The sequence below is a fragment of the Rhipicephalus sanguineus genome, chromosome 1, assembly GCF_013339695.2.
Source record: "Rhipicephalus sanguineus isolate Rsan-2018 chromosome 1, BIME_Rsan_1.4, whole genome shotgun sequence".
NCBI classification, from domain to species: Eukaryota; Metazoa; Arthropoda; class Arachnida; order Ixodida; family Ixodidae; genus Rhipicephalus; species Rhipicephalus sanguineus.
Window position 1 is genome coordinate 147555231 of NC_051176.1, and position 13353 is coordinate 147568583.

The 13353-nt window shown below is 47.7% G+C and overlaps 1 protein-coding gene and 1 pseudogene across 6 annotated transcripts in view; both read left to right on the forward strand.

Moving 5' to 3' along the window:
* LOC119399916 (nucleolin) overlaps window positions 1-13353 on the forward strand; it is a 69535-nt gene that overhangs the window by 47945 nt on the left and 8237 nt on the right. The window lies entirely within an intron of this gene.
* LOC119399952 (uncharacterized) lies at window positions 4639-7104 on the forward strand (annotated as a pseudogene).

Genomic DNA, 13353 nt, shown 5'->3' on the forward strand with positions numbered 1-13353 from the left:
CGAGGTGCGGCGTGCTTGGGTTGCCGCTTAATAAAACACGCAGTATACGCTCGCTGTAAGTGCATCGACGTTTCTCGGTGCCCGTGCCGCTCAACACCAGCGAGCTACTTTCGTTTCCACGATATGACGCGCACTTTACCTTGCACAGCGGAGTTGAATTTGCGAACAGCAGCATCGCGTGCTTGTACTGTTTGTACCACCGTCAATCCGAACGGTTTACATCACACGTGCAGCCGCGCAGATAGCTGCAGATGACTGTGATAAGGTTGTCGGCGATAAGTCATAGTGGCACGTTCATCGCCGGCCGCCACATCGCTTTCGCTTTTTCTGATGCTTATCCACGAAGAAATCGCCGCAGTCACGCGGAAGTCATAATCATTGATAGGCCGGTCTCTACCATTACTGAAAAGACTAGACATTTTGTGGCACATTGTGGCGTCGACGCAGTGAACTTTTATGCACCAAAAAGTTATTGCGGTCAGTGCTTATTGCATTTTACAGTCGAGTCCCGCTGCAACGAAATTCACGGGACGCGCGAATAATTTTGTTGTGGTGGAACTTTGTTGACGCGAAATTACCATGTATATACATACGCCAAACGACTAAGCTGCGAACGAAACCGGTATCATTGTCCGGCAAATATCCGCGATGGCGTCGGGGCAAAGGTAGAGATGCGCCGGGGGTGGTCAACAAAGTGTCAACTTTTCACCGGAGAATGAATTTTGCGCCGCTGTTACACACTTTTCATACATTGCGACCGACGCCTAACCCAACGCGTGTGCCCGGCCGATCGCAATTCGCTCATTTTACGGCACATGCGCCGCCGCAATGAAGTGGTTTGAATTATCACAATTTCGCTGCACATTTATGACAAAGTCAGCAAGCGTGGCAAGCTTACACTTACCGGAAGTTTTATTTCCAGAAGTCAGTCAGCTTGGATTGCTTATGCCTCGTGGCAAGCGAAGGCTTTACGCGAGTCTCGCAGTCCGTCAAAAGGGCCATTGCAGTGTCATCGTCGAGTGTTCCGATGACTTTTCTGATGAAATCAAAAGAATCCATTACTTTCAAAACAGTCGAAGGAGTCGTGTTTTGCGGATCGTCATCTTCATCAGACGATGAGACGTCATGTTTCTGCGCGCTCTCGATGATCTGTGAATCGGTCAGCTCCTCGTAGACTTCCACGTTGGTGTCGACGTTTACGAAGTCGTCTAGCTGTACATCGGCAGGAACAAAGCTTTTCCTCGAGGGTCGTCCACTGTGAATCAATTAAAAGTTCATCTTCGGCTTCGATTGAACCGGTCGCCGCTTCAGTGTTCCCAAACCCAGAGTGCCTGAAGCAGTTTGAAATGATGTCTCGCCTCAATGTGCTCCACGCACAGGCCATCATTTGAAGTGCCACATATAGGTCGACCCTTGTCACCCAGCCAGTTTCGATGTTGAGCAGAATGCGCTGCATTAATCTGCTGGGGTATGCACGTTTCAGGCTTACAATCACACCTTGGTCTAACGGCTGGATTAGCGATGTGCAATTTGGAGGGAAGTAGTTCACCTCTGTGTTGGTTAGGACGTCGTCGTCGATGCGATAGGCCGAGCAGTTGTCTAACAGCAAACACACCTTGCCGCCTTGCCTCTTCATGTCACGGTCAAAGGTGACAACCCAGTTGGTGAAAATTGCATGTGTTATCTATGCTTTTTTGTTGGCGACATACTTAACTGGAAGACCTCGGTTTCCTTTGAAACATTGCGGCTTGGCACTTTTGCCAATTACAAGGGGTGGGCGCTTATCGGAGCCTTCCATGTTGGCGCACAGGAGCATGGTAACCCTCATTTTGCTGTGTTTGCCTCTGTGGCAACGTTATCCTTTTAAATCAAGCGTCTTTGAAGGCAGCATCTCATAAAATAAACCAGTCTCGTCAGCATTATAAATGTCCGATAGACCATACTGGTCAAGGATGCTCGCAGCATTATCGGACATCCAGGCCGATGCAGCTTCGCCATCTGCATCTGTCGACTCGCCAGACAGCACCTTGCCAACAATGCCGTGTCTGGCTTTAAAGTGGCTAAGCCACCCCGTGCTGGCTTTAATATCGTCGACACCAAACAAGCACGCGTAATTCAGGGCCTTCTGCTGTACAATCGCTCCGCTCAGGGGGACATTCTTCGCCCGCGCGCCCACAAATGAAGTGTAGACGCCCTTGTCAAGTTCCTCATGTTTGGGTTAGGCAGCATCACTTTCTTGTGTTGTGCAGACGTACCCGAAGCGAATGCCTTCTGGATGGAGTCTTTGTTCTTCAGCACCGTGGACAATGAGCTCGGTGAAATGCCGAAATCATGGGCAATGTTCGAATTTTTTTTTCCTGCTTTCTGCCTCGGCGATCACCCGTGCCTTATTCTTGAGAGAGAGAAATTTACACTTCCTCAACGGCGTAGCCATTTCCACGGAACACGCACCACAGAGAAAACCAGAGTAGAGCGTGCTAGTACTTGGTCACTCGAACCACAGAAAACTGCAGCGATTGAGGTGATCCCGTGCGACCTCGTGCAGTCTCGCGCAGCCGCGTGATGACCTCGCGTGGCTATGGATTGCAGTGGCTCAAATCTGTACTTTGGATTTGTCTTCCAATATGGCAACCAGGCAGCTTTAGTGCGGTTCCAGTTTCGTTCGCGGAGACTTGGTTGAACCGCTAAAAATGACTGTCACAGCTTTGGAAGGGCCTTCTAATTTGAGTACTCGGTTGTTCACTTTCAGTTCAGTCTAAGTGTCGTTCTCCAAAAGTTCGCTGAAGCGGAAATACCGAATCAAACGCGTTCGTTATGAAGAGAATTTTTTTGCATTACTTTCTATGGGCAGCTGACGAGGAATCGGAAAATGTTCGTTGTAGTGGGGTTCGACTGTATGACTTCTTGCGTTCCAAGGCATAGGTTCATCATAAGCGATCGTAGCTGCAGAGAACAGCACCAGAAATGGTTGCCATGCGAAAGCTGACCACAAGGCTTCATGCTGCCTCCTACAGTCGAACCCCGCTACAACAAACGCCGCTTCAACGAAATTTCCGGTACAACGAATAATTCTCTGTTCCCCGTCAACAGTCCATAGGAGTCAATACATAAATACGCTCGCCACAACGAACACTTTTTCTGCTGCCGTTCCGCTTCAACGAAATTTGACGATGCAATTCCGGGCTCAGAAATTTAATTTACCGTTCAATAAACAGAATCTCAAACATTTTGGTGCATTTTAAAACATCAAAATATGAATTCAAAGTCTAATACCCCGGTCACACTGGCAAATTTAGTGTCACTTTGAGCGAGTGCACTTACGCTCACTGAGTGTCACTTTGGCGGCGCGCTGCTACACGAGAAAGAGAAGTGTGCTTTGGAAATGATGGCAGTGGCAATTGGTGGTTCAGTAGCGCAACATATATTTATTTTTGGCAATGCTCACAGTTTAATTGCTTATTATAGGCATGAACATAATTTACAATGAACTTTGCGCGTAAATGAAGTAAATATTACAACTGCATAACGTCATTGGTCATCGCGAGCCGAGACAAGACAGTATCATATCCAAAACGAATCGAAAACAAAAATGGCGGACTCCGGTGCAGAACGCGTAGTGGTGACGGACGTTTGGAGCGTGTTTTGGCAGCAATCATTTGCTCCTCCCAAAGGCGTATGAATGCCCGCGTCTCTGCGTCGGACCACGTTGTCTTCGCGAAAGTGGTACCCGTGGCACACGCCATCGCAAATGATTAAAGAATGACTGACCTGCACATGTGCAAGGAAGTAAACAACGTGACGGACGCGGCCATTGCACGGCATGCATGCTGAGGCGCTGGCATGCATGTGCTCCCGCATACCCCTAACGGACGTGACCGCAAATTGCCCGAGGGCGAGAGTAGCGAGGTTTTTTATTGTAGTATCATTTGTTTGAATACACAGCAGTATTCCTAATAACGAGAACGATGGTTTAAAAATACCATGATCGTCGCGTTTTGCATTAGCGTATTTGCAATTTGCAAGCCACTGCTGCCGAGGATAGACACTCCGTCGCAGCGAAGTGAGTTTGGCAAACGCACTTGCCGGCAAGTGTACTTTGCAGCGAGTATCACGAAGCGTTCCTGTGTGACAGCGTGCAAATGACACTACCGGTGAAGTGCACTCGCTCAAAGTGCACTTAAGTTGCCCTGTGTGACAGCGGTATAAATCGCGTGTTGGCACCACCAGAAACCGCCGCTGTTGACTGAGCATGGGGGCCGCTGTTGCTTGATAGCGACGGCGATCAGGCTGCCCTGCTTTCGCAACGGGAGTTGCTTCTTAGTCGCAGACAATCTGAAGCTAAAGCTCAGTTGTCCATGCTGGTGTGCAATCGTGGAACTATTCCTTTTCTGATGCCTTTCCAATTCTTTTCATGCTTTTTGCGCTTTGCTAGTGGTCAGAGCGACGGTACATCCGCGTTATCAACGCGAGCAGCCCTGGGGTGCAATCGGGAAACGATGCCTTTTCCAATGCCAATGCCTTTCATGCTTTTCGCGCTTAGCCAGTGCAACCGGTGGTCGGGGCAAGAATTCGTCCTCGTTATCAACGGGATCAGCCAGCCACGAGTGGTGGATAAGAATAGCATAGAATAAGGCTTAAGGGGAGACGCGTGTCGAAAAGTCGCGGTTTTCTGGAAAATTTTCGCTTTTTTTTTTCCGGCTGTATTGGCATCCTTGGACTATAATCTATTACTTCTGAAAATATCAAGCTGAAATTCGCACGAGAAATTATCAAAAAATGCTTCCAAGTGGGCAGCGGTGACGCGAGAAATGCGCGAAAGTCTCGAAAAACAGCGTAGTTCGCGTCGTCCTGTCGCGAAAACGACGCGTTGGCCGCCATTTGCAATCGTGCACGCATGCTGCGAAGGCTGTATCCTTCACAATCCACTAGTAGCCAGTCTCGTGCCTTCACGCAGAATAAACAAAAAACGAGAAAAACAATGCGTACGTCACGCGTTTTGAATATCGCGGCACGTAGCGCGTGGCCGCCATTGGACGGCGGTGCGCTCCACGCTCCTCCCCCTCCTATCTCCGGCAAAAGAGCGAAGCCTCGGACGTCGCTATCAAGTTTTTCTGCGTTTCTCTGCATTTTTGTGTCATGGCAAGCCCTAAGAAGTGCAGTTCAGATAATCGAAAGTTCAGAACTCTCCACAAGTATCGAGGGAAACGGCGTCGGACGCTTCCCAAAGCGACAGCGAACGACGACGTCGCCCCGACGCTCCGACTTCGGATAGACCTAACACCGACACCGAACCCCGCAACAGTGGTTGTGAAATAGCCGCTACCGTGGAATTCGTCAGTGCATCCCAAAGGAAGATTGGATTCTTCGAGAGTGAACGTAGACCGGTAGATGCTGCTACTGCGAACACGCTGCTTTGCGAAATCGATGCGCTGACGGCACTTGCGGCGGGTGCGCAATGCCCAACCTGCCACGAACGGAAGCTCGGCGTGCGAGAGGCAGCTGGAAAGCGCAAAGGACTTTCGGCATTCATCGAACTGTGCTGTCAAAATTCTGATTGCCCTGAATCTGCACTTTCGGTCACGCACACGTCGAGACGTACTACTTCGGCCGGGGACCAAGGGACGAGCGCTCGTTTTGACAGCGGCAGCTCGCGTGACAGCTTTGCTGTAAACGTGAAGGCAGTTATGGCAGCACGCGCTATAGGCGCAGGCCACGACCACCTTTCACGATTTTGTGCGATTCTCGGTCTTCCGAGCCCGATGCATCACAAGACATTCAACGGCATTTCCAAGAAGCTCCATGGTGCGGCGATGACGGCAGTGAGCAAAAACTTGCACCAGGCATGAAACATCACGAAGGACGCAGTCGGCGGCAGAGATGTGCCAGTCATGTTTGATGGCACCTGGCAGAAAAGGGGTCATAAAAGCCACAATGGAGTGGGCACAGTCGTGTCCCTGGACACGGGGCTCTGCCTCGATTTTGAAGTTCTTTCGAACTACTGCCATGCTTGCAGTATACACAGGGACCTTGGGGAGGATGAAGAGAAATGGCGAGCTTTTCATCTTCCAGTTTGCCAAAAAAATACTGACTGGTCATCCCACGCAATGGAACCTGCGGCAGCTGTCAATATATGGCAGAGGACCTTGTCTTATGAAACTCCACTGCGATTCACCAGCTTCCTAAGTGACGGTGACAGCAAGGCCTACACTGCAGTCTGCGAGGCAAATGTATACTGTCACCGTCTGTGACACCCCCATTGACAAAGAAGAGTGCACTAACCACGTTGCAAAGTGCTTGGGAACTGCCCTACGGAAATTGGCAATGCCACTGCCACGAGGCGAAAAACTGAAAGATGTGACAATAATAAAACTACAAACATATTACAAGATCGCCATCACGAGCAACAAGGACAGTGTCCGAAATATGTACACTGCCATATGGGCATCGTATTTTCATTGCTGCTCTAGTGATGGTGCCAGTAGCCACAACTTTTGCCCCGTGGGACCAAATTCGTGGTGCAAGCACAAGTGTGCAGAAGCACTGGGGGAGCCTGCACCACGCCACACCCCACTGTTGACTAGGCTCAAGGATTGGCAATTATGCCTATCTATAAGCGCCTTACAGAGGAGAAACTCCTTATTCGGTGCCTTCATGGCAAGACTTAGAATGCAGCCGAATCGCTGAACAGCAAGATATGGCTGCTATGTCCAAAAACAAAGTTCGCCTCCAGAACAACTGTGGAGACAGCCACCGCTCTTCGTGTACTCTGGTACAACAAAGGCCACAGGGGCTTTGAAAAAGTGCCCGAAGGCATTGGAATTCTCCCCTCACAAGATCTGGCCACACATGGTGACCACTGTGACGTCATGCGCATCAGGAAGATGAACCTGAAGCAAACTGCAGAAGCGAGGGCACACCGTCGCAACACAGCGAAGAGAGCTCGTGTTAAGGACACTGACCGCAAGAGCCGTGAAGGACCAAGCTATGGTGCAGGGGACTTCTAGACACTTGCAGTGCATTCAGTGCAAGGTACTTTTCATTGTGCCCCAATTTGATGCAAAAAGAATGATTTCCTAATAAATGCCAACTTTGCGAACTTTCGAACTTGTTTTTCTCATTTTCATTTTTTTTTGACAGTTTCACGTATTCCGGGCAGCCTTTTAGAAACTTATATTCATTGTATAGTAACGAAACTTGGCACACATATTCTTCAACACATGCAGAATGCAAATACCTACTCTAAATTGCAATGCCTACCAGCATTAGTTGTGAAAATATTAGCTTATTGTTTCAAGGGAGATTGAAAGTAATTAGTCATTCAATACAATTTTTTTTTCTTGGTTCCAATATTTCTGTGACGTATCTAGATAGATATTTGCACTTTTCAATCTACCAAGAGTCAAATAAGATCAGACACAATGCTTTTACTGAAAGTTTAGTACATAAAAGAGTGCTTGCAAAAAATGTAACTTTTTGCTATTGTGTATGGCATAACTCAATAACTATAGCAGCTACACAAAAAATGATTGCATATTTGAAATCTGCATGAAAAACTATACTAATAACAAACTTTTCAAGTCTCTATTAGTAGAAATAAAAAAAAAATTTTTTGAGGAGCGTCTCCCCTTAAGTCATCGCTCCGTGATAGCACGCATGCATCTCGCCGTTGTCGTTGAATAGCTAGTGTTAGCGTATTAGTGCAACTGTGCAGTTCGTGTTGCGCGCCTGTGCCTCTGTTTGGTTTGTTCGCGGAAGCCGTTGTTTCTGCGTGCTTTTCAACATGGCGTCTCTATGCATATATGAGAATCGCGTCATGACGCTGCAGAGGAAACAAAGGAAGCAGCAGACAATTTCCGAATTTTGGAAATAAAATTTTCTCTGTTCTACTAGCTCAGGTCAGCTATATTTTTTTTTTTCGATTTCACTACAACGCAATGTTCGCTTAATGAACTTTTTTTCCAAGCACCGTCAATTTTGTTGTAGTGGGGTTTGACTGCATTTCTTTTTTGTTTTATTCCTCTGCCATTCTGCCACTAAATAAACGCCCAGAAAGTGAGCGACCTCGCTCGTAGCGTCCGAAATCAGCGTGCGGTGCTCGCCGATCTAGGGTATCTTCGTTCCGAGTAAACTGGAGCGGGGCACGTGCAAGCGCGCGCCTCTGTCGTGCTTTAGAAGGCGTTTTAACTTTTTTGTAGCATTAGCTACACTTGCCTAGCCGGAGCCGATTTCGCGTGGATCCTCATGAGCAGTGCTGCGCATGCGCGAGGATCAGTGATGTCACACAGCTGGCTCACCGCTCTCCACCACCGCGAACTCATGCGCTCTCCGCCACCGCCGCGCGCGACTCGCTGCTGCTGGTCTGCGCATTCGAGAGGAGTGATGTCGTAGCCATGGTAGAAACACTGGTGCCAGCGCGCGCGCTGCTATTCGTCTTCGCTGTGCAGTCGCCGTCTGACACTGCGCTAGAGCCAATTGATAGCACCTCTGACTGGCGTTTGCAGGTGGGTAACGCCATGGAGAAGGAGAGCGCAAATGCTGCTCAACGGCGCAGAATAGCAGAGAAGCTTATCTCATCGGATGCTGAAGTAGTTACGTGGCAATTAGTGGTTCAGAGTACGAAGAATGAACAGTAGGCTAATAATCCTAGACAACCTGGAAAGCTAAGAATAATCAGCTGAACCTTTGCTAACGCTATGTATATCCTGGCATAGCCGAGCTAAGCAACTGCAATTTTTTTCGCTTCGTATGCGCTATATTTTTACCGCGACCATGTCTGAAGTGTTTGTTGTAAAAGTAGGAGGCTTTAAAGGGCCCCAAACCACCTAGAGGTCGTAATTTAGTTGTGGTGTGACAGTTGTGCACAAGTCCATGAGAATGTTTCAAAATGGTGCCGTAATAGTGGAGTTCCACGCGTTTGATGATCGAAACGCTGTGATCGCTCGTTTCACTCTTTCCTTCACTACCCTCCACTCATCTGCTGGTCTCCTCTCCCAAAGCCTCTTTGCCCTCCTCGCCGAGTGCCCCGCCCAATCTCACGTGACTAAGCGTCGTCGCTGACGCGCTGTTCGAAACAGCGGGCACTTCTGGTTGCCGCGACTCCGTGAACTCATGCTTCTCGGCTAACTGCTGTTGTTGCCGTGCCGGTATGGACCCGTACGGTGACACGTGTCGCGTCTTTTCGTTTTTCCAGTCGGTGCTTTTGCAGCCAAGCACTGATGCGTGATTAAGTTTAATAAGAGGTACAAGATGAAGGTGGTACAGGCCTACGCGCCTACATCCAGCCATGATGATCAAATGGTTGAACGCTTCTACGAAGACGTAGAATCAGCAATGAGTAAGGTAAAGACACAGTATACTGTACTGATGGGCGACTTTAATGCAAAGGTAGGCAAGAAGCAGGCTGGAGATCATGCAGTTGGGGAATATGGCATCGGCTCTAGAAACGCCAGAGGGGAGTTACTAGTAGAGTTTGCAGAACGCAATAATTTACGCATCTTGAATACCTTCTACAGAAAACGGGCTACTCGTAAGTGGACGTGGAGGAGTCCTAATGGCGAAACTAAAAATGAAATAGACTTCATAATGTGCGGCCACCCGGGCATTGTACAGGATGTGGAAGTAGTTAACAAGATCCGATGCAGTGACCATAGAATGGTAAGATCTAGAATTCAACTTGACGTGAGGAAGGAACGGCAGAAACTGATACGCAGGAAGCCGATTAATGAACTAGCTCTGAGAGGGAAAGTTGAGGAATTCAGAGTTTCACTTCAGAATAGGTACGCGGCTTTAACCGAGGAAACCGACCTTAGCGTTGACGCAATGAATGATAATCTGACTAGTATCATCAAGGAGTGTGCAGTGGAAGTCGGGGGTACAGTTGTTAGACAGGACACTGGTAAGCTATCCCAAGAGACGAAAAACCTTATTAAGAAACGTCAAGCTATGAAAGCCTCAAATGCAACAGACAAAATAGAGCTGGCGGAGCTTTCGAAGTTAATCAATAGGCGTAAAGTAGCCGACATAAGAAAGTATAATATGGAGAAAATTGAGCATGCTCTAAAGAACGGAAGAAGCCTCAAAGCTATGAGGACAAAACTGTGCATAGGCAAAAATCAGATGTATGCATTAAGGGATAAGGAAGGCAAGGTCACAAACAATATGGATAGAATAGTTGAGGTAGCGGTAGAGTTCTACAGAGATCTGTACAGCAGCCGAGCCATTCAGGATGATAACGTAAGAAGGAGTAATAGCACAGAGGAATCTGACATCCCACCAGTATTGACAGGAGAAGTAAAGAAAGCCCTAAAGGGAATGCAAAGAGGCAAAGCAGCTGGTGAGGATCAGGTAACATCAGACCTGTTGAAAGACGGTGGAGAGATTATGTTAGAGAAACTGGCCACCCTGTATACGAAGTGCCTCTCGACGGGGAGGATACCAGAATCTTGGAAGAATGCCAACATCATCTTGATCCATAAGAAAGGGGACGTGAAAGACCTGAAAAATTACAGGCCCATAAGCTTACTGTCGGTTGTCTACAAGCTATTTACAAAAGTAATTGCTAACAGAATTAATACGACATTGGAGTTCAATCAACCAAGGGACCAGGCAGGATTTCGTACAGGATTCTCAACAATAGACCATATTCATACTATCAATCAGGTGATAGAGAAATGCGCGGAATACAACCAACCCCTATACATAGCCTTCATAGATTACGAGAAGGCATTTGATTCGGTGGAGACATCAGCAGTCATGCAGGCACTGCGGAATCAAGGCATCGACGAAGCCTATATAAACATAATGGAAGAAATCTACAGCGGATCCACAGCCACTATAGTCCTCCATAAAGAAAGCGACAGAATCCCAATAAAGAAGGGCGTACGGCAGGGAGACACGATCTCTCCAATGTTATTCACCGCGTGTTTACAGGAGGTTTTCAGGGCCCTAGATTGGGAAGAGCTAGGGATAAGAGTTAATGGAGAGTATCTCAGTAACCTACGATTCGCTGATGACATTGCATTGATGAGTAACGCGGGAGACGAATTGCAGCTCATGATTACTGAACTGGATACGGAAAGTAGAAGAGTAGGTCTGAAAATTAATATGCATAAAACTAAAGTAATGTGGAACAATCTTGGTAGAGAACAGCGCTTTGCGATAGGTGGCGAGACACTGGAAGTTGTAAAGGAGTACGTCTACTTAGGACAGGTAGTAACCGCGGAGCCGAACCATGAGAGTGAAATAACTAGAAGAATAAGGATGGGTTGGGGCTCATTCGGCAAGCATTATCAAATCATGAATGGTAATCTACCACTATCCCTCAAGAGGAAGGTATATAACAGCTGCATCTTACCGGTACTTACCTACGGAGCAGAAACCTGGAGACTTACAAAGAGGGTTCAACTTAAATTGAGGACGACGCAGCGAGCGATGGAAAGGAAAATGATAGGTGTAACCTTAAGAGACAGGAAGAGAGCAGAGTGGGTCAGGGAACAAACGGGGGTTAATGACATCATAGTTGAAATCAAGAAGAAGAAATGGATATGGGCCGGGCACGTAGCACGTCGGCAGGATAACCGGTGGTCATTAAGGGTAACTGACTGGATTCCAAGAGATGGCAAACGCGTGAGGGGGAGACAGAAAATCAGGTGGGTAGATGAGATTAAGAAGTTTGCAGGTATTACGTGGCAGCAGAAAGTACAGGACCGGGTTGATTGGCGGAACATGGGAGAGGCCTTTGCCCTGCAGTGGGCGTAGACAGGCTGATGATGATGATGATGACTGATGCGTGAAAGCCATCGCAAAACACTGTCGGATTCAGTCCACGCAGCTGATCAGACCACTAGGCGTGACTGTGCTGGTACGCTAGCAATTTGGTAGTTGCGTTATGGGCCGCAGTTGCAGATTCGCAAGCGTGCGCACGTGGGCAACACGACTAACAGCAAGGAGCGCGGGCAGCTGCTTGCAGACTAACCGGAAGTCGTAGGTTCTTGTTCGACCTAACGCAGCATCCCCTGCATACTGCATCACAGATTCAACACTCTGACGTCACACACGTCACTAAGCAGACAGGAAGGGCCCGGAGAGGAGAAGAAATTGTTTCTTGGGAATTTGTGGCGCGCCCGCGGCTTGTAGCGTTGCCACGTTTGGCATCGTTGATCTTGACGGCATTCTGCACACGATGCGCGTGTTTACTTGAAATGTTTGAAAAAATATCGGAGGTGGTTTGGGGCCCATTAAAAAATGTTCGCTATATATGGACGCTATTTCAGTGGGTAGCATAGGAAAATTGTAAGTGCATCGAAATATGGTCGTTATAACCAATAGATTTTTATATGTGGGATCGTTATAAGTGGGTTCGACTGTATCATGTCTACTCTCTTGCATGTATCTGATCCGACCCATTGTGTTTTAAATGTGTAGACTAAGCACTGAGGCTCAGAAGAATGGCTTCCAAGGTACCCATTACCCTGGGACTTATGCCTTTACGTGCAACAGAAAGAAAAAATGGCAAGGCTATCTTCGCTTGTGGTCTATCTGCAAGGGAGGAACCACCCTGCTACATGTGCTATTATTCCTGTGCATCATTGATTAGCTTGTACACAGCAGAACATTTCTTAGTGTGTTCCACTTCATGTCCAGCTACCACAGATACAGGGCAGTGTTGTGCTTTAAAGGGCCCCTTCTACACTTTTTGAACATGCAGTAGGCTTGTGATAAAGTTAGTTCAAACAAATTTTAAATTTTGGGTTTTCTCACATTGCTTTCAATGTATTTTAACTGCCTAATTCAAACTTCTCCATTGCGTCAATTCGTTTCTCTTCTCTTGAGGAAGAACATGGATGCCAGTGGGGATAGTTCTTAGGAAGTCTTTCTTTTGTAAATGACAAAGGGTGGCAGCTTCCTGTCACCAGCTGTGATTTCTAACATCACGCATCACTGTTTTTCAGCACCCATTGCCCTCACTTGCACACTTTTCGCATCTTTCATTTCCAGCAGGCTGTTTCGCAGCTTGTCATAGTTCAGAGCCATCTATCTGATTGATGTTTCCTTTCAGGGATAGAAGGAGCTGCTTCTCCTGCTGGATGTGAATAACAAAGTGATGCAACTTCTGTGCTTCTGTGCACTTATGAGGCACAGTTCCTTTCGGCGCATGAATGTGGTCGTCCAACCGCTGCTTGCCTAGCTGCTTGTTACATATGGGGCAAATGCCGCAAGCAGGAATGTCATGATTTCTGGCTGTGCCCTGCGTGTGTGTGGTTTTAAATTAGTTCGTGAGGAACTGCACAGCCTTCACCTCGGAGCATCTTGACATAGTCCAGTACTTAGCTCTCGACTAGGGGAAATTGGCCT